Source organism: Haliotis rufescens, unplaced genomic scaffold (assembly GCF_023055435.1).
Source record: "Haliotis rufescens isolate VD_foot unplaced genomic scaffold, xgHalRufe1.0.p SCAF_9, whole genome shotgun sequence".
Lineage (NCBI taxonomy): Eukaryota > Metazoa > Mollusca > Gastropoda > Lepetellida > Haliotidae > Haliotis > Haliotis rufescens.
In genome coordinates, this window is record NW_025964383.1 from 9030120 (window position 1) to 9051957 (window position 21838).

Sequence of the window (21838 nt, forward strand, 5' to 3'; positions counted from 1 at the left end):
CCCAATGGAATCTGTTTGGGCAGATGACGTCTCTGGTGTAGACGTTTTGGATCTAGTGTCAGACTGTGCCGAATTGTTGACTTTCAGAAAGGAATGAATAGATAAGTCACGGACATGTTGTTACTCAGTACACTGAAAACATGAAATAAATACACACGGTTCCATGTCAATATTTGACACAACCAATAAAGATACATTCATACATAACTGTCAATATGTCGAGAGCTTTATTCAAGTCCGAGATATTGTGATCATATTTGAACAAACTGGATTATACCTAGAATATTCAAGAACGCTCATCCCATACATGTGTACACTGTCCTGACGGGTGACACCCACCAAGCTTGACTGTACCAAAAGCAGTGTATCATACTTATCGCTCACTCCAGCAACTGCCCTAGTCGATAAAGTCCACTTGTCTGGATTTTGTATGGTATAAATCCTCAAAAGAAATGGCTTGAAATCCTCGGTTTCTTTGAGCTCGAAGTCGCATCAACGCCTACTCCAGTGTCGTTACCATACAAAAAAACTATCATGACGAACTTGTTTCATCGTAATACGGTTGCGTCGTTCAGTGCAATTGCGAAAATCAATTATTGCCTTGTAACTGAGATATGTGTTGTTGTTTTTGGCAAACGTTGATTGTATTCGCTGTCATTTATAATGAAATCTACGTCAAGATAGAGATCGTAAACAACTGTATTACCATAGTAGTATGGATGTGAATCAAACGGGCTTTTTAAACAGAGGATGATATTATTTTCCCATTGGTAAATGGGTAGCGCCAGTTAGTCTTTCTGTCCTTGTATGTAGCTGTATGTGTGAGTGAGTCGTTCTTCATTCTGTTGAATACGCGACTTAAGCTAAACCCCACAGGACGGAGGCCTTGGATGTTACCTTTGGTAAAACCACCGAGCACAGATTCTGATAAGGGACGTTCATAGTCAGGGTTGATATGGGAACAGAATCCGGGATGCAACAAAGGGACGCAAACCTGAATAGCTAATGTTTCTGCATTTAGCCACAAACGTATGGCAATGGTCATCAATGGTCATGGTCATGAGAGAGAGAGAGAGAGAGAGAGAGAGAGAGAGCGAGAGAGAGAGAGAGAGAGAGAGAGAGAGAGAGAGAGAGAGAAACACACATACACACATTTCTAAGTGTCACTGCAGTACTTATCTCATCACATACATGTATATACAGGTCTGATAGTTCCTTTTCGAGCGCTAGAGGACGTTTTTGACACAGAAATTTCTGAATGCATCGGACTAAACCATGCAATCTTTAAATCTCTTACATTTGGGCGGTGTGTTTTAAGTCTTGTGAATTCTCGTGTCCGGACTGGACCAGGAAATGCGACTTTTCATCTCTACAATATTTCGCGTGATCAAATATTGCCACCTGTCTCATCGAATCAGGCACGCATTATTGGAGAAATCGACAACCTTCGCTCAGCTGCACTCGTGAGAAAAACGGTGTAAATTTCCACGACAAGTTTATACAGTTGTGGTGGTGTGATATTTCATAGCACGAGGCCGTATTTGTCTCATCGCTGGCAATCATCGATAGTTGTAAGCAACGCATGCAGTGGCAAATTTTTCCTTGATTTTGAAAATCAATAAAAAGGTGTTCAAACACTGATCGTTTGCCGAGGGCTTTAAGCTGCTAATGATAAAGTTTCGCAGAGAACATCAAGACGAAGAAATGGTGAACGAGAACTAATTCCTTCGAACCCGATCGCTACTGCAGGTGGAATTTAACCAAAAACATGACATTTTGTAATTATGTTTTTGAAGTTTGCAATTTGAACGATAATTGTTGCAGAATAATGAAAGAAGAATATTGCTCTCGCAGCATCGTTTTCTATTAACCCTTGATACTCTCAATATATTTCAATGGATTTCAGTGGAGATGGATACAAGGAAACTGCAGGTTTTGGCAATCAGCAAACAAACAAACTAAAAATAATTAATGATTATTGGACTGTCAGCAGCATACCCGTGTTTTGGTTTCAACAAAAGGTTAATGTTTGCAACTTGCATAACTTTCAACATTCAGTTAACACGCCGTAAAACACCTAATTATTATTTGAAGTCTTTGATAGGCATTCAGGAGTTGGAAGAACATGAATACATGGACTTTGCTATCCATAAAAAGTGGCATGTATTTAAGTAATACTTGTAGCAACGTAACCCTCACTTACTCACTTACTTACTGCAAGTTTATTGCCAGGTGAATTACATGTAACAGCGTACCCAGCAGGCATGCAACGTTGGACCAAGGTTTAGAATTGGTTGCGTTTAGGTTGTGACGTTGATCAACCAAAATGCAACGTTGTATCAACGTTAAATCTTAAACGTTGAGCCATGGTTGTGATACTGACGTCACAACAACGTTGAATTTAAGACGTACGTACATCATTTCAATTTGACGTACGCCTATTGGAAAATCGACAAATCACCCTACTTTTGTAATTTGTTTTTGAAACCATCTGAATGATCATTTAAAGTGGTATTACATATGTATGTAACACCTGTGTGATTACATCAATATTTGTGATGTTTAACACTGGAAATGATGTCGAGGAAATTCCGTCTGTGTAATATTATACATGTATGTAGAATAGTGAGAGTCCAATACATAGTCAGCGTCATTAATGGAGGGTCACCAAGGTATGGAGTCAAACATGAACATATGCAAACAAGCATCAGTAGGTTTCTGAGTATGTTGACAATGTGATTAACAGATGCAGAACTTTTGTTTATGTCACACTGAATGGATGCTTTATGAAAATGGGGGCACGGGTGGCCCAGTCGTCTAAGGCGCCGCGATTCGCTGTGCAGAGTTGCGTCCCTTGGGCACGCCAGAAACCTATGATTGTGGGTTCGAATCCCGGTTCGCCCCAATTATGTTTCTAGGTTTGTCAGCACCATACCCGTGCTCGTGGGTTTCACCGAAGTGGTAAATGTCTGAGACCTGCATCACTTCGGGCTTTCCTCCCACATTAAGCTGACACGCCGCGATATGACTGGAATACTGTTAAAAGCGGCGTTAAACCCATCTCACTCACACTTTATGAAAATGGACAACGACTTTATGAAACAATGAGAAGCGCAAGATGGATTGGGGTGGCATAAAGAAGCTACCCACAACAATCGCTACCAGTGGTTAAGCCAAGCACGAACAATGATTTTCTTCATTCCAGATGCAACTGAACTGCACTCTTGTACGTTGGAAATACGACATTTGTACTCTTTTTTTTATATGCGGGACCCCCAATAATGACGCTGAGTACGCGTGTGTGTGTATGTGTGTGTGTGTGTGTGTGTGCGTGTGTGTGTGTGTGTGTGTCTAATGTACTGCCGATAAGCGCGTGACTGTTCGTTTTAGGCGAATATCTGCTTTGATGAATATTGTAAGCTGTTTTTAAAACCCTCATTAGTCTTGTGATCATGATGCACGTAAATCTCGAATTGGAGCTAATGAAGTCATTATCCACGGAATTCAGTGAAATATAGTAAGATTTTTAGGCATATCTTCGAAATATATATGATTTAAATCTAAGGTGCATTGATGTCACTTGTGACGGACAGCTTATGCTCGGTTCAAAGAAAGGACTTAATCAGATCTAGTGTGAGTCTTCCTGTGATTTATATTGCAATGTTGGTCGGAATGCAATTGTTTCTGTTTTTTTTTAAATATTTCAGCACAACACTCCCCTACTGCGGAGTAAATGCAAAGGAGTTTGATTTTTGGGCACATCTTCAGCAAAAAATTGGCAGCATTATCGTATTACATTTACAAGTTGACAAAACGCAAAACGCAAAAAGTTGTTCAGAAAAATGAAAATAATATATGCCTCTTGTATCTTTTGTTTGTTTGCAATAACCGTTTCCATTCGATTAAATAAATCCGACAAAGTGCAGTTTTGTAACCGTGAAATGTAAAAAGAAAGGAATTAAAATGATCTCCTCGGTACGTTCACTCTTCTCTCAGATGCTCTGTCTGGCTTGATATCATAACTAACAGAAGGATTACTACTCATATGGTGTCAGGAAACTGTATCAGAGAAGAATCATTCAATTTATACAACTGTTATCATGATGTTAAGTGTTCTGAACAGACCTATTCTGTCATACGACAGTATGCGCTTGATATCATAACTAACAGAAGGATTACTACTCATATGGTGTCAGGAAACTGTATCAGAGAAGAATCATTCAATTTATACAACTGTTATCATGATGTTAAGTGTTCTGAACAGACCTATTCTGTCATACGACAGTATGCGCTTGATATCATAACTAACAGAAGGATTATTACTCATATGGTGTCAGGAAACTGTATCAGAGAAGAATCATTCAATTTATACAACTGTTATCATGATGTTAAGTGTTCTGAACAGACCTATTCTGTCATACGACAGTATGCGCTTGATATCATAACTAACAGAAGGATTACTACTCATATGGTGTCAGGAAACTGTATCAGAGAAGAATCATTCAATTTATACAACTGTTATCATGATGTTAAGTGTTCTGAACAGACCTATTCTGTCATACGACAGTATGCGCTTGATATCATAACTAACAGAAGGATTACTCCTCATATGGTGTCAGGAAACTGTATCAGAGAAGAATCATTCAATTTATACAACTGTTATCATGATGTTAAGTGTTCTGAACAGACCTATTCTGTCATACGACAGTATGCGCTTGATATCATAACTAACAGAAGGATTACTACTCATATGGTGTCAGGAAACTGTATCAGAGAAGAATCATTCAATTTATACAACTGTTATCATGATGTTAAGTGTTCTGAACAGACCTATTCTGTCATACGACAGTATGCGCTTGATATCATAACTAACAGAAGGATTACTACTCATATGGTGTCAGGAAACTGTATCAGAGAAGAATCATTCAATTTATACAACTGTTATCATGATGTTAAGTGTTCTGAACAGACCTATTCTGTCATACGACAGTATGCGCTTGATATCATAACTAACAGAAGGATTACTACTCATATGGTGTCAGGAAACTGTATCAGAGAAGAATCATTCAATTTATACAACTGTTATCATGATGTTAAGTGTTCTGAACAGACCTATTCTGTCATACGACAGTATGCGCTTGATATCATAACTAACAGAAGGATTACTACTCATATGGTGTCAGGAAACTGTATCAGAGAAGAATCATTCAATTTATACAACTGTTATCATGATGTTAAGTGTTCTGAACAGACCTATTCTGTCATACGACAGTATGCGCTTGATATCATAACTAACAGAAGGATTACTACTCATATGGTGTCAGGAAACTGTATCAGAGAAGAATCATTCAATTTATACAACTGTTATCATGATGTTAAGTGTTCTGAACAGACCTATTCTGTCATACGACAGTATGCGCTTGATATCATAACTAACAGAAGGATTACTACTCATATGGTGTCAGGAAACTGTATCAGAGAAGAATCATTCAATTTATACAACTGTTATCATGATGTTAAGTGTTCTGAACAGACCTATTCTGTCATACGACAGTATGCGCTTGATATCATAACTAACAGAAGGATTACTACTCATATGGTGTCAGGAAACTGTATCAGAGAAGAATCATTCAATTTATACAACTGTTATCATGATGTTAAGTGTTCTGAACAGACCTATTCTGTCATACGACAGTATGCGCTTGATATCATAACTAACAGAAGGATTACTACTCATATGGTGTCAGGAAACTGTATCAGAGAAGAATCATTCAATTTATACAACTGTTATCATGATGTTAAGTGTTCTGAACAGACCTATTCTGTCATACGACAGTATGCGCTTGATATCATAACTAACAGAAGGATTACTACTCATATGGTGTCAGGAAACTGTATCAGAGAAGAATCATTCAATTTATACAACTGTTATCATGATGTTAAGTGTTCTGAACAGACCTATTCTGTCATACGACAGTATGCGCTTGATATCATAACTAACAGAAGGATTACTACTCATATGGTGTCAGGAAACTGTATCAGAGAAGAATCATTCAATTTATACAACTGTTATCATGATGTTAAGTGTTCTGAACAGACCTATTCTGTCATACGACAGTATGCGCTTGATATCATAACTAACAGAAGGATTACTACTCATATGGTGTCAGGAAACTGTATCAGAGAAGAATCATTCAATTTATACAACTGTTATCATGATGTTAAGTGTTCTGAACAGACCTATTCTGTCATACGACAGTATGCGCTTGATATCATAACTAACAGAAGGATTACTACTCATATGGTGTCAGGAAACTGTATCAGAGAAGAATCATTCAATTTATACAACTGTTATCATGATGTTAAGTGTTCTGAACAGACCTATTCTGTCATACGACAGTATGCGCTTGATATCATAACTAACAGAAGGATTACTACTCATATGGTGTCAGGAAACTGTATCAGAGAAGAATCATTCAATTTATACAACTGTTATCATGATGTTAAGTGTTCTGAACAGACCTATTCTGTCATACGACAGTATGCGCTTGATATCATAACTAACAGAAGGATTACTACTCATATGGTGTCAGGAAACTGTATCAGAGAAGAATCATTCAATTTATACAACTGTTATCATGATGTTAAGTGTTCTGAACAGACCTATTCTGTCATACGACAGTATGCGCTTGATATCATAACTAACAGAAGGATTACTACTCATATGGTGTCAGGAAACTGTATCAGAGAAGAATCATTCAATTTATACAACTGTTATCATGATGTTAAGTGTTCTGAACAGACCTATTCTGTCATACGACAGTATGCGCTTGATATCATAACTAACAGAAGGATTACTACTCATATGGTGTCAGGAAACTGTATCAGAGAAGAATCATTCAATTTATACAACTGTTATCATGATGTTAAGTGTTCTGAACAGACCTATTCTGTCATACGACAGTATGCGCTTGATATCATAACTAACAGAAGGATTACTACTCATATGGTGTCAGGAAACTGTATCAGAGAAGAATCATTCAATTTATACAACTGTTATCATGATGTTAAGTGTTCTGAACAGACCTATTCTGTCATACGACAGTATGCGCTTGATATCATAACTAACAGAAGGATTACTACTCATATGGTGTCAGGAAACTGTATCAGAGAAGAATCATTCAATTTATACAACTGTTATCATGATGTTTAGTGTTCTGAACAGACCTATTCTGTCATACGACAGTATGCGCTTGATATCATAACTAACAGAAGGATTACAACTCATATGGTGTCAGGAAACTGTATCAGAGAAGAATCATTCAATTTATACAACTGTTATCATGATGTTAAGTGTTCTGAACAGACCTATTCTGTCATACGACAGTATGCGCTTGATATCATAACTAACAGAAGGATTACTACTCATATGGTGTCAGGAAACTGTATCAGAGAAGAATCATTCAATTTATACAACTGTTATCATGATGTTAAGTGTTCTGAACAGACCTATTCTGTCATACGACAGTATGCGCTTGATATCATAACTAACAGAAGGATTACTACTCATATGGTGTCAGGAAACTGTATCAGAGAAGAATCATTCAATTTATACAACTGTTATCATGATGTTAAGTGTTCTGAACAGACCTATTCTGTCATACGACAGTATGCGCTTGATATCATAACTAACAGAAGGATTACTACTCATATGGTGTCAGGAAACTGTATCAGAGAAGAATCATTCAATTTATACAACTGTTATCATGATGTTAAGTGTTCTGAACAGACCTATTCTGTCATACGACAGTATGCGCTTGATATCATAACTAACAGAAGGATTACTACTCATATGGTGTCAGGAAACTGTATCAGAGAAGAATCATTCAATTTATACAACTGTTATCATGATGTTAAGTGTTCTGAACAGACCTATTCTGTCATACGACAGTATGCGCTTGATATCATAACTATCAGAAGGATTACTACTCATATGGTGTCAGGAAACTGTATCAGAGAAGAATCATTCAATTTATACAACTGTTATCATGATGTTAAGTGTTCTGAACAGACCTATTCTGTCATACGACAGTATGCGCTTGATATCATAACTATCAGAAGGATTACTACTCATATGGTGTCAGGAAACTGTATCAGAGAAGAATCATTCAATTTATACAACTGTTATCATGATGTTAAGTGTTCTGAACAGACCTATTCTGTCATACGACAGTATGCGCTTGATATCATAACTAACAGAAGGATTACTACTCATATGGTGTCAGGAAACTGTATCAGAGAAGAATCATTCAATTTATACAACTGTTATCATGATGTTAAGTGTTCTGAACAGACCTATTCTGTCATACGACAGTATGCGCTTGATATCATAACTAACAGAAGGATTACTACTCATATGGTGTCAGGAAACTGTATCAGAGAAGAATCATTCAATTTATACAACTGTTATCATGATGTTAAGTGTTCTGAACAGACCTATTCTGTCATACGACAGTATGCGCTTGATATCATAACTAACAGAAGGATTACTACTCATATGGTGTCAGGAAACTGTATCAGAGAAGAATCATTCAATTTATACAACTGTTATCATGATGTTAAGTGTTCTGAACAGACCTATTCTGTCATACGACAGTATGCGCTTGATATCATAACTAACAGAAGGATTACTACTCATATGGTGTCAGGAAACTGTATCAGAGAAGAATCATTCAATTTATACAACTGTTATCATGATGTTAAGTGTTCTGAACAGACCTATTCTGTCATACGACAGTATGCGCTTGATATCATAACTAACAGAAGGATTACTACTCATATGGTGTCAGGAAACTGTATCAGAGAAGAATCATTCAATTTATACAACTGTTATCATGATGTTAAGTGTTCTGAACAGACCTATTCTGTCATACGACAGTATGCGCTTGATATCATAACTAACAGAAGGATTACTACTCATATGGTGTCAGGAAACTGTATCAGAGAAGAATCATTCAATTTATACAACTGTTATCATGATGTTAAGTGTTCTGAACAGACCTATTCTGTCATACGACAGTATGCGCTTGATATCATAACTAACAGAAGGATTACTACTCATATGGTGTCAGGAAACTGTATCAGAGAAGAATCATTCAATTTATACAACTGTTATCATGATGTTAAGTGTTCTGAACAGACCTATTCTGTCATACGACAGTATGCGCTTGATATCATAACTAACAGAAGGATTACTACTCATATGGTGTCAGGAAACTGTATCAGAGAAGAATCATTCAATTTATACAACTGTTATCATGATGTTAAGTGTTCTGAACAGACCTATTCTGTCATACGACAGTATGCGCTTGATATCATAACTAACAGAAGGATTACTACTCATATGGTGTCAGGAAACTGTATCAGAGAAGAATCATTCAATTTATACAACTGTTATCATGATGTTAAGTGTTCTGAACAGACCTATTCTGTCATACGACAGTATGCGCTTGATATCATAACTAACAGAAGGATTACTACTCATATGGTGTCAGGAAACTGTATCAGAGAAGAATCATTCAATTTATACAACTGTTATCATGATGTTAAGTGTTCTGAACAGACCTATTCTGTCATACGACAGTATGCGCTTGATATCATAACTAACAGAAGGATTACTACTCATATGGTGTCAGGAAACTGTATCAGAGAAGAATCATTCAATTTATACAACTGTTATCATGATGTTAAGTGTTCTGAACAGACCTATTCTGTCATACGACAGTATGCGCTTGATATCATAACTAACAGAAGGATTACTACTCATATGGTGTCAGGAAACTGTATCAGAGAAGAATCATTCAATTTATACAACTGTTATCATGATGTTAAGTGTTCTGAACAGACCTATTCTGTCATACGACAGTATGCGCTTGATATCATAACTAACAGAAGGATTACTACTCATATGGTGTCAGGAAACTGTATCAGAGAAGAATCATTCAATTTATACAACTGTTATCATGATGTTAAGTGTTCTGAACAGACCTATTCTGTCATACGACAGTATGCGCTTGATATCATAACTAACAGAAGGATTACTACTCATATGGTGTCAGGAAACTGTATCAGAGAAGAATCATTCAATTTATACAACTGTTATCATGATGTTAAGTGTTCTGAACAGACCTATTCTGTCATACGACAGTATGCGCTTGATATCATAACTAACAGAAGGATTACTACTCATATGGTGTCAGGAAACTGTATCAGAGAAGAATCATTCAATTTATACAACTGTTATCATGATGTTAAGTGTTCTGAACAGACCTATTCTGTCATACGACAGTATGCGCTTGATATCATAACTAACAGAAGGATTACTACTCATATGGTGTCAGGAAACTGTATCAGAGAAGAATCATTCAATTTATACAACTGTTATCATGATGTTAAGTGTTCTGAACAGACCTATTCTGTCATACGACAGTATGCGCTTGATATCATAACTAACAGAAGGATTACTACTCATATGGTGTCAGGAAACTGTATCAGAGAAGAATCATTCAATTTATACAACTGTTATCATGATGTTAAGTGTTCTGAACAGACCTATTCTGTCATACGACAGTATGCGCTTGATATCATAACTAACAGAAGGATTACTACTCATATGGTGTCAGGAAACTGTATCAGAGAAGAATCATTCAATTTATACAACTGTTATCATGATGTTAAGTGTTCTGAACAGACCTATTCTGTCATACGACAGTATGCGCTTGATATCATAACTAACAGAAGGATTACTACTCATATGGTGTCAGGAAACTGTATCAGAGAAGAATCATTCAATTTATACAACTGTTATCATGATGTTAAGTGTTCTGAACAGACCTATTCTGTCATACGACAGTATGCGCTTGATATCATAACTAACAGAAGGATTACTACTCATATGGTGTCAGGAAACTGTATCAGAGAAGAATCATTCAATTTATACAACTGTTATCATGATGTTAAGTGTTCTGAACAGACCTATTCTGTCATACGACAGTATGCGCTTGATATCATAACTAACAGAAGGATTACTACTCATATGGTGTCAGGAAACTGTATCAGAGAAGAATCATTCAATTTATACAACTGTTATCATGATGTTAAGTGTTCTGAACAGACCTATTCTGTCATACGACAGTATGCGCTTGATATCATAACTAACAGAAGGATTACTACTCATATGGTGTCAGGAAACTGTATCAGAGAAGAATCATTCAATTTATACAACTGTTATCATGATGTTAAGTGTTCTGAACAGACCTATTCTGTCATACGACAGTATGCACTTATATATACTTATACGTGTGTGTGTGTGTGTGTGTGTGTGTGTGTGTGTGTGTGTGTGTGTGTGTGTGTGTGTGTGTGTGTGTGTGTGTGTGTGTGTGCTTGTACTAGCCCGGCCTGATGCCGATTTATAGTGCAAGCCCACTGAGATACCATGCCGCAGTTTAACATGAATACCCCACTCAGACACAGTATACTGACTCCGAGCCGATCAGTCCTTGTTTTAGCACCTGCTCTCATTAGGGTAATGGAAACTAGGTGTACAGTGTGGCGATTGAACGCTGTGGACACTGGGCTCTAATCTTGGTTTGTGTGTGTTTGTTTTTTCAAACAATACCTATTCTGATACTCTACTCCTATATTCAAATGATGCTTGTCCTACCTTATGCACCTCAAGGGTTCCCGAGACAGACCAGTCTCATGCTTGTATTTAGTACTGAAACTTATACCAGGAGTGAGAAATATTAACGAAAATGCGTCGTCGTAGATGGAAGCAAAGTAAACAATGTCTGTTTTCAAAGTACATCCAACTGTGATTCTTTGGGTCTAACAGAAGGCTCAAATTAGAATTTGTAAATGTTTGTGAAGAAAAAGTTGAAAGAGAAGCTTTGTCAAATTCTGAAAATGCATTGCCTCACAAAACCAGTTTTCATATGGCACATGCTACAGGTTCCTATTTGCGGACTCTTAGACAGAGGTGGATTTAATTTCAAATAAGATCTTTTCGACTTTCAAGACGCACATCTTGGTTCAATAATAACATTAATTGTACGATATAACCCAAAAGGCGAGCAGTCCCATGCGCAGGGTTACAGCACAGACTGTTCAGTTCAAAGGCCTTTGCTAACAAAACGCAGCACAGGGAAGATTGATTCCTATTTGGCGAGACAACATTGACTTATGTCATAGTGATTGATAACGTCGCTAAGGTAATTCTCATGCATGTTTTATGGAATTAAAGTCTTAAATCGACTAAGATCATTCGCATTTCAATTTTAGAACGGGTTATCTTCCAATTAGAAGATTGAAATAGTGGTATGGGTATTCGCTTCTTATTTTGAAAACGCAAGTTTGAATTTATTTCTTTTAACATACCTCATCGGTCTGGAGACTTGCATTGTTGATAGACCACTATTTGATTAAAGATTAAATTGAACATGTTGTTTTGTGATCAGTAGTCAATGTCAGAACGTTTGGTGATCTGAGGATACAGGGGTCAATTGTGACGATGTATTCCGTGTAGGGAAAGGGGATCAAATGGATTTATTGCCAAAGTTGTAAATGAAGAATAAAGTAGCGTTTTAGGATGATCAATGATTCACTCTTTGATCGTTCGTTGCACAGACAGCATTACTGCAACTACTTGAATGATTACAACTGCAAATAGTTACCATTCCTATACATATGAAGATCAATCAGTGAATTGGATTTGGGACATTTACCTAAGATCTCGTGGTTGGACTGAACTTTTCGTGGCCTCTATACGCAGCATAAGAGGTTCAAATTAAATGAATATTTACTCAACAATAGTCATGCACCTCTACAATAGTCATGCACTTTAACAATAGTCATGCACCTCTACAATAGTCATGCACCTCAACAATAGTCATGTACCTCTACAATAGTCATGCACCTCAACAATAGTCATGCACCTCACAAATAGTCATGCACCTCAACAATAGTCATGCACCTCAACAATAGTCATGCACCTCACAAATAGTCATGCACCTCAACAATAGTCATGTACCTCTACAATAGTCATGCACCTCACAAATAGTCATGCACCTCAACAATAGTCATGCACCTCAACAATAGTCATGCACCTCAACAATAGTCATGCACCTCAACAATCAGGGACATAATGTACAGCAAATGGTGAAAGTATTCCAAGTTTTTGTGTGGAGAATAAGTCACAGTAGGCTTTACTGCGTTATAAGATGTGAGTAATGCTATTCTTATATGAACAAAGTAATCATATTTAAACATATAAATAAGTACACATCTTATAACAAAGTTCTATTTTGCCATCGTCCTATATCTTTAGTCATATTTAGTAATGCCACATTAATATAAACTGATAATAACAGAAACGTAGACTCGATTGTATAATGGCATTGTAATTTGTTGTTTAACAATGTTGTAATTGTATAACATTGTTTGTGAAAATTCAGCAGAAGTTAATAGAATTGTGTTTTGACAATGGTTTGTTGTCCGGAATGTAATACCATCTAAAGTAGGGAGTGGTGTGGAAGTTACCTTATGTATATGCATTTGGAATCAAGTGTAATCTAGAATCTTCCAGGACGGCTAGACTAATCCAGCACTGTATAGAACCTTCCAGAAGGAATAAGGGGGAAAGGATGTGCCTCTCTCTCGTCATATGATATCATGTCTGGCAGTTGTGCGATGACAACTTTTCACCCTGGATATCACAGAATTTTTACTTTCACCACTGCTATTGTATTTTATACTGCCATTGTAATTGTACTGCAACTCTATCATGTACTGCCATTGTAATTGTACTGCAACTCTATCATGTACTGCCATTGTAATTGTACTGCAACTCTATCATGTACTGCCATTGTAATTGTACTGCAACTCTATCATGTACTGCCATTGTAATTGTACTGCAACTCTATTATCTACTGCCATTGTAATTGTACTGCAACTCTATCATGTACTGCCATTGTAATTGTACTGCAACTCTATCATGTACTGCCATTGTAATTGTACTGCAACTCTATCATGTACTGCCATTGAAATTATACTGCAACTCTATCATGTACTGCCATTGTAATTGTACTGCAACTCTATCATGTACTCCCACGTAATTGTACTGCAACTCTATTATCTACTGCCATTGTAATTGTACTGCAACTCTATCATGTACTGCCATTGTAATTGTACTGCAACTCTATCATGTACTGCCATTGTAATTGTACTGCAACTCTATTATCTACTGCCATTGTAATTGTACTGCAACTTTATCATGTACTCCCACGTAATTGTACTGCAACTCTATCATGTACTGCCATTGTAATTGTACTGCAACTTTATCATGTACTCCCACGTAATTGTACTGCAACTCTATCATGTACTCCCATTGTAACTGCTTGGCAGTATTATATTTTGATTCTTAGACTGGTTAATTTTGTAATACAGTTCTTGTATATAATTGCTTTGTTATTTACACAGAATTCTTTTGCATATAGATTTCTAGGTTTACTTATTGTTTCAATTTGGAAGTCGACACGTAACGGGATAATCAACCAATTACTCAATATTCGTAACCGCCCGCAGCCTATTTCAGTGAAAACCTGGTTATCTCTTCCCAATGAAGGTTGCAAGATTTTACTGCTATGAAAGGAAGGGTTTTGTTCTTGGTATATTTACGGGACCTCGAATGAGAAAATATAATTATAAGTAAGATTCGTACATGTAGCTTTAAATAGAAATATTCCACACAGAAAGGGTCATATTTAGAATATATAGTAAAATGTCCAAAGTGTATACATTACCATGAAATGTATGTGCATATGTTACAACAGCAGTGTTTCTTTTTCATTAACGATATCAAGTGGTGGGTTGTCAACACCAGCTTTGCTCTTTACGGAAACATACATACCTGTTTGTTCTCAATTATACAAAAAGAACCCGGAATATATTGATGTTTAGGAATCCAGAGTCGAGATATGAAGTTATTAGTCTTCTCTCTCAATGTCATTTTTTATCACTGATGCTGCAAGGAACAGAATAAAAAGTTATGTACGACTTAATACATGAAGGAAGCAAAGAGCGTAGGACAATCAATGAGGTTTTCCTTGGTACAACTTTGCTCTATACTGTCTTGGGGACCATACGTAGCAAATGTAAACAATATGTAAACAAAATACGTAATTATACTGGATCCATGCCTGGCGTTGTCTTTATTATTGTTCGAACCGTGAAGATCCGGGGTAAAAAAGGTCTTTAGGAATCCATGCTTGCCGTGAAAGGCGACTAACGGGATCGGGTGGTCAGGCTCGCTGACTTGGTTGATGCATATCATCGATCCCATGTGAGTGGATATTGAGTGGCTCATGATATTAATCACTGGGTTGTCTTGTCCACACTCGATTATTAACCGCCCGCCGTCATATAGCTGTAATATTGCTGAGTGCGGCGTTAAACAACAAACCAACCAAGCAACTTTATTATTGTTCACAGAAGCCTCGGTTGAATAGCCTCCAAGCACTCTATTCCTTATCTACACTGAAAGAGGCGGCAAAATGTAATCGAGTGGTCAGGCTAGGTGTCTCGTGTTGATTGTGTGACATGTTATCTGAACGGGATCCGACGTTGCTCCTTATGTCAATTACTGTATCTTCCGCACTAGGTTTGATTATTTAGAGGCTGCCGTGATATTGATGATTGAGGCGTAATGGAACAAACAAATAAACTAACATTTTTATTTTGTATTCTTCATATCATGATGAGATTTAAAGTAGGGTTAACATTAACGCTACAAAGACTTGCGATAGTGGTATTTGTATCCATATTGGATATATATCGCTTCATGTGCATGTTAATCAAACGCATTGCCTAGTTTTATCATAATGTAAATGTGGTTAAGAAAGGTTTATGTTATCATTTGAATGAATGAACAGGTATCTAATGTTGTCGGTAACAGAAGGTCCTCTTCACAATTGGAAGGTTATCGAAAAAAGAGTCGTTGTATCACCAGCATGCGTTTGTTCTATGACAGTGTCACGTGTGATGATCATTCTTCCATCCCTGTTTCATTGTAAACTGTTTCAAGAACCCATTCCTTTGTGGCACAAACCAAGCAACTGTCACACAGTTAATCTAAGAACCTACATAGAAAGCTCAAGCACCATTCTTGAGCTTTGATTAAGAAGAAGTATGGTGCATATGTAACGAAACACCACGACACAGAGACTTAACCGAATCTAACTTGAAAATTAGAACCTTTCAAAATTGAAAACTTTCCACGATGCATTAATGCGATAACTCCAAATTGTAAGAATGCTTCAAATGCATTCTTGAGATCATCGAAACAATCATATTTCGTGTTTGCTTCCTGTTAATGATCACACATTGTGACAGTTTGGTGAATTGTTTTTGCATCCTATTTTCTGATATCCACAACAGACTTGCAGCTTAATCATTGGGAAGGAATTGCGTCTGGTTCAATGTCAAGAGATGTTGCTCTTTTAAGGAAAAAGACGTGGGTTGCATTATGAGACTGCATTTAGAACATAAAAAACACACTATCACATTCAGTTTGAATTTACTCAGAAGAAACCAAATTCATGCCCTGCGAATACTTGTCTCATTTGTTTGTTTCTAATGGCGATTTTTGCACTCGACTAAACAAATCATCTCCAACGGAGTTTCAAAACGTGCACTTCAATTACGAATGTGCGCGTTTTAGCGCAGACGATATCTTAAGCATCCAATGATCCATACTAAGCAATGTGCGATATAAGCATCGATTTTATGGCGTAAAATTCAGTCAGAATTATAACCCACATCATATCAAAAACAGAAGACTGTCAAATACAATTCAATTTTTAACATTCTTACTGAGTTCATTTTCATCTTTTTCTCAAATGTAGATCCCCGAAGGAGATAGAATTTCAGTGAGTGCCAAGAATATTCAATGAACTTAAGTAGATGAATATGCCAAAATACATTGACGCACAATGTTGACCCAACGGCGATGCCTTTACACGTTATTGACATATATATGACCACATACTGTGAGGAGATACACGACGATATGCCTCGAATCAACTTGTATATACTGTGCATATCACAGCTAAAGTAATCATAAACACGACAAGCCTAGAGATCCACAGATCCAGGGTCCTGTCTATAGAGCAAACTGTGACACCAAGGACACGTTAGTTGCATGGTTGGGGAATAACAAGACTAGTGAACGGACCGTGGAACTGACATTTGTTTCTCCTTTGCTGCAGTTTTAGGAAATAAGAGGAAAATTGGTTTGACATCATCAAATCTGCCCACACGAGGTTATCACTCAGCTTCAGAAAAAAGATGACCTTCTGGCGGCGCTGGCCCTGCCTACTACGACTGAAGAGTCAAGTGTGTCAGCCATCGAACCAACATCTTGATTACTGGGAATACAAACATTTAACATAGTTGTGTTAAGCCTGTGTAGCATTTGCAGTTACAATACGTTTAACAGTAATTTAGTAATTCCATCTGATCATATTACCTTAAGTAAATGTTCAATGTCCATACTGTTACTGAATGTGTCCAAACAGTTACCAGTAGTTGGTTTGACTCTTGTTTCTATTTAGCATTTACTCTTCGTGAAATTGCCTCATATATGTTATAATTTGTCAAATAAATCGTGTCTTATAAATAAACTCTTTCGCTTTTCGATATTGACGCTAGAGAGAATAACTCTTCTAGAAATCATGATGGAAGCGGTTTCAGGGAATATGTTTGAAAAACTTTGTAAATGAGGGAAGCTGTATAATACCTGAAACTTTCATGGATGAATCAGACACAACATGTAATCCCTGAATTTCATACATATTCCATGATTTGACATATTCCCTGTAACAGACATATATATTAAAGGATGTTCTAAACTAAAGGCGGAACTTCTGGTAGAGACTCTTGGCAAGGAGGGCGGCGGTATTGGCGACGAAGTGGTTTGAGGTCGGTACACCACTACTCTGGAAGAAGTGGTACAAGTCTGTGTAGTTTGGCTATATTAACGAGATGAAAGTGATATGTTATCAGTGCATTTCTTGAAATGTTCAGTGTTATATATCATTGTGTCTAATTATCAAAATGATTATGTTAATGTAAGCATTATTCCAGACCACCGTGATGCATCGGGACACAAAATGAGGCATACGATCAAGATCAAGATTCTCCCCTAAAAGCTAAACCTGTCTGGTCGGCAACAAGCACGTTATATTTGGCAACACGAAATATATTACATAAACATTCAAATATATAAATGAATCTGATCGGACAAGTTTATCCTGTTAACTATCAGCATCAAATGTCAACATGAAATATGTGGTTTATGATGATGGTGTGAATACTTCCTGGTTCATGTCTTCGTAATGCCCGTGTACATCATGATAGCCCGTGTGTGACTTAAGAAACAAAATGTCAGTGCACATAAACCGCTCAAAAATAGTTACATTTATCTCACGCTGACAAACTTGCAACTACAACTCCATACATTATGTGCATGTAAAGACTAATGGTTTAATATGAACTATCAAATGTTATAAGACACGTTTATATTGGAAATACTCCAAATCAAACAATATTTTAATCAGGTATGAAACGAAAGCATTCACGGAACTGCGGCATAATATTAGAATCATTTCAGAAGCCTAGATTCCCGATCAACACGAACAGACGAAAGATATATGTGGAAACTGTCACGTAAAGCGAGGTTTTGAAAGACATATCGCGAACATGTTTCTTTTCCAAAGACACTTTAATTTTCCTGCAAAACCTGTCTATCAACGTGAAAAATGAAGCCTGTTCATATCCTAGTGCTACCTGCTTCTCGTCTCGTTGTCAGTTATTCTATAAAGTGTCACGCAGTGGTCACACAATCTGGTGTAACGTAGGTCTCTTTGTTCTCAAGGACACTTAGAAGACGAGAAGGGCCCTAGAGACATGGGCTGGATTTCAAATATCTGTCTTATAAAATTTGGCTGCTGCAAGGATATACCAAGACCACACGAATTTAACATACTTTCTTTGGTTATAACTTTTGTGTTCTTGGTTGCTGCTTTGTGTCGCGTTTCCTGCTTGTCACGGATGGGATGTTCTGGTCGTCATGATATTGAGTGGTGCCTTGTGTTTGTCATCGTTGTCATGTTCTGGTCTGGTAGTAATACCTTGTCCCAATTTCTTTCTTATCGTCTTTGTGCATCACTTTCGGTTTGAATTTCAACTGTTTTATTACAATGTAGCTTCTGCAAGGAAATATCTTGAATGTAAGAATTTAAAATAATTTCGTTTACTGAATTCTCTTGAGGACTTGATTGTGTCATATTTTCTGCTGGTCGTTCTTGTAATGTTTTGTCGTATGTCATGTAGTATGTAGTACTTCTGGCCCTTGTCACACTTTCTTCTATACGGGATGACCCTGACCTACTCAAGACGACATGTCATGTTTCCCCTTGATGATATATCGTAAAGTTTAAGACGTGCTAATAGTTAATAAATGTTCGACTTTCAATGATGGCATACAGTTTGTGAATGATGTGTACTGACATGGACATACACATATACATGCACCTGGTGTTATGTCAACAGTTGCCATTCTTATTTATTTTGAGAGAAAATGATTATATGAAGTCAATCCTCCATGAGGACAATCGCATTTTTGTGTGCATATCAAGATCGCTTAGTGAGTGAGTTGCTTTTTTCTGCCGTACCACTAAATACTGCTGTTTGCTATCCTTTCATAAATGACAAGTCACATGTACAGGACGTTCACATCCAAGTAACTGAATTAGGATACATAAGAACGTGTTCGATTTGCAGACCGAGAAGTGCTGCTCTTCATTCCTTATATGTGAGTACGGTATTACGCCGCTTTTAGAAACAATCCAGCAATATCAGCAGAAATGGGCTTCACACTTTGTACACATGTTGGGAATCGAAATCGGGCGTTCGGCATGACGGGCGAACGCATTAACCACCGGCTGCACCACTACGCCCGTGACGAGCGGTGTGCCGGTATAATATGTGTAACACTATTTGCCATGGGCATGTGGGCCCTAACAACTGCACTGTATGGTCGTGCAACTGCACTGTATAATTGACCAACTAAACCGAAAAGTAATTGGTCAGCTGACGTATTTATATAAGCCGCCTAATTGCTGACACACTAAATGTCAAGAACTTATGTAAACAGCATAATTGCTGACATTGCGACTGTCAAGCTAATCCGAACTGACTAGCTCTGCAGAATAATGATCGGTCAGCTGCCTTTAAAAGCAGGCAGGTTGTGTTAACAAGGGAGAACCTGCAAACCATCGCAGGAGCGCAGTCACAGTAGCAGAGAGGAAAACCAGGGACAAGGAGAGACGAGCACTGACCAGCCAGTCCAGCCCTCAGCTGCCCAAGTGTCAACGTGACTTCGTCGTCTTCCTATGTTCGACTCTGTAACTACTGATCGCCTGGTTCTGTAGTTCTACTGTGTTAATAAAGAAACTATTCTTTGCCACCACCACGGCTTGTCGTTCTAAGTGCACGGAGGTGTTACATATGGATGGGGTTCTGTTGACACCAGCATCGTCTTAAACAATGTATCGAGTTAACGAGGTTCCCGTTTACTTCCTTCATAGAAGGCATTAGTAACCCCTGTGGTATGAACTACATTTCAAAGCTAAACATTTTAGTTGTTTTGATAAAGATCGTTTGTCGAAATACACAAAGTAATTATGTCATCATGAATGATGTCAAGATGCATCCTATTTTCTACTGGTTTTGGTTACAATTTATAAGTAATATCTTCAGCTTTCTGTCGGAATTTATACTCCGTCTGAAATTATTTTATGAACAAAATTGGCACGCAGCTCTTTCATCAAGCTCAAAATAAACTCTTAACAGTTTATTTAAAACAAATTTCGGCTCAGAGACATATTTAAAAGAATTATCAATTATCAAATATAGGCTTGCCCTTGCGCAATTTAGATGCTGTTCTCACCAGCTCCGAATTGAGACTAGGAGGTATAAAAAAGAGTTAAAATCCGAAAGGTTGTGTCTTGCTTGCAATCAAAATCAAATTGAAGATGAATTTCAATTTATAATAATTTGTAATCGATATGTACATCTTAGACGAAAATATATACCCAACAAGTTTTACCTGTACCCCTCCATACCTACGTTTAATATCTTAATGGCATCAAAAAATGTAATAATCATTCAAAATCTATCCGTATTCATTTACAAAGCAATGAAACTACGTCTTGTGTAAATCACCTAAAATATGGTATTATAATGTTTCTCTCTCACTGTATACTCTGTAATGTATAACGGGCCTGTGGCCTACAATACATAATGAATAAAGACTATATATAAGATGCATGTTTTGTAATGATTATCTGCTAAAAGGTTTTCCTTAGACAACCAAACAACGATCAGTATAGTCCCGTTAATATGTATGTGCCATTAACGAATCATAACAAACCATCGACACTCTTCCCATTTTGTATTAGACGCCCAAATACATGAACATATTAAGTCATATTTCCAAATGGTAATATAATCATGGTACACAATCCAAAACCTATTTACATTAGTTGATAGATATTGTACTATTTACACAATGCATTTGCTCATTTAGAACAAGTAGTGTGAAAGGTTCTCTGGCAGTGTTCTGGTGTCTATATTGTCTTGAACAGAGTATATTCTTTATCGATAATCGGCGATTTAATGTGTCTGACCTGTAAACCAAATCACTTGACAAGCAAAATCATAA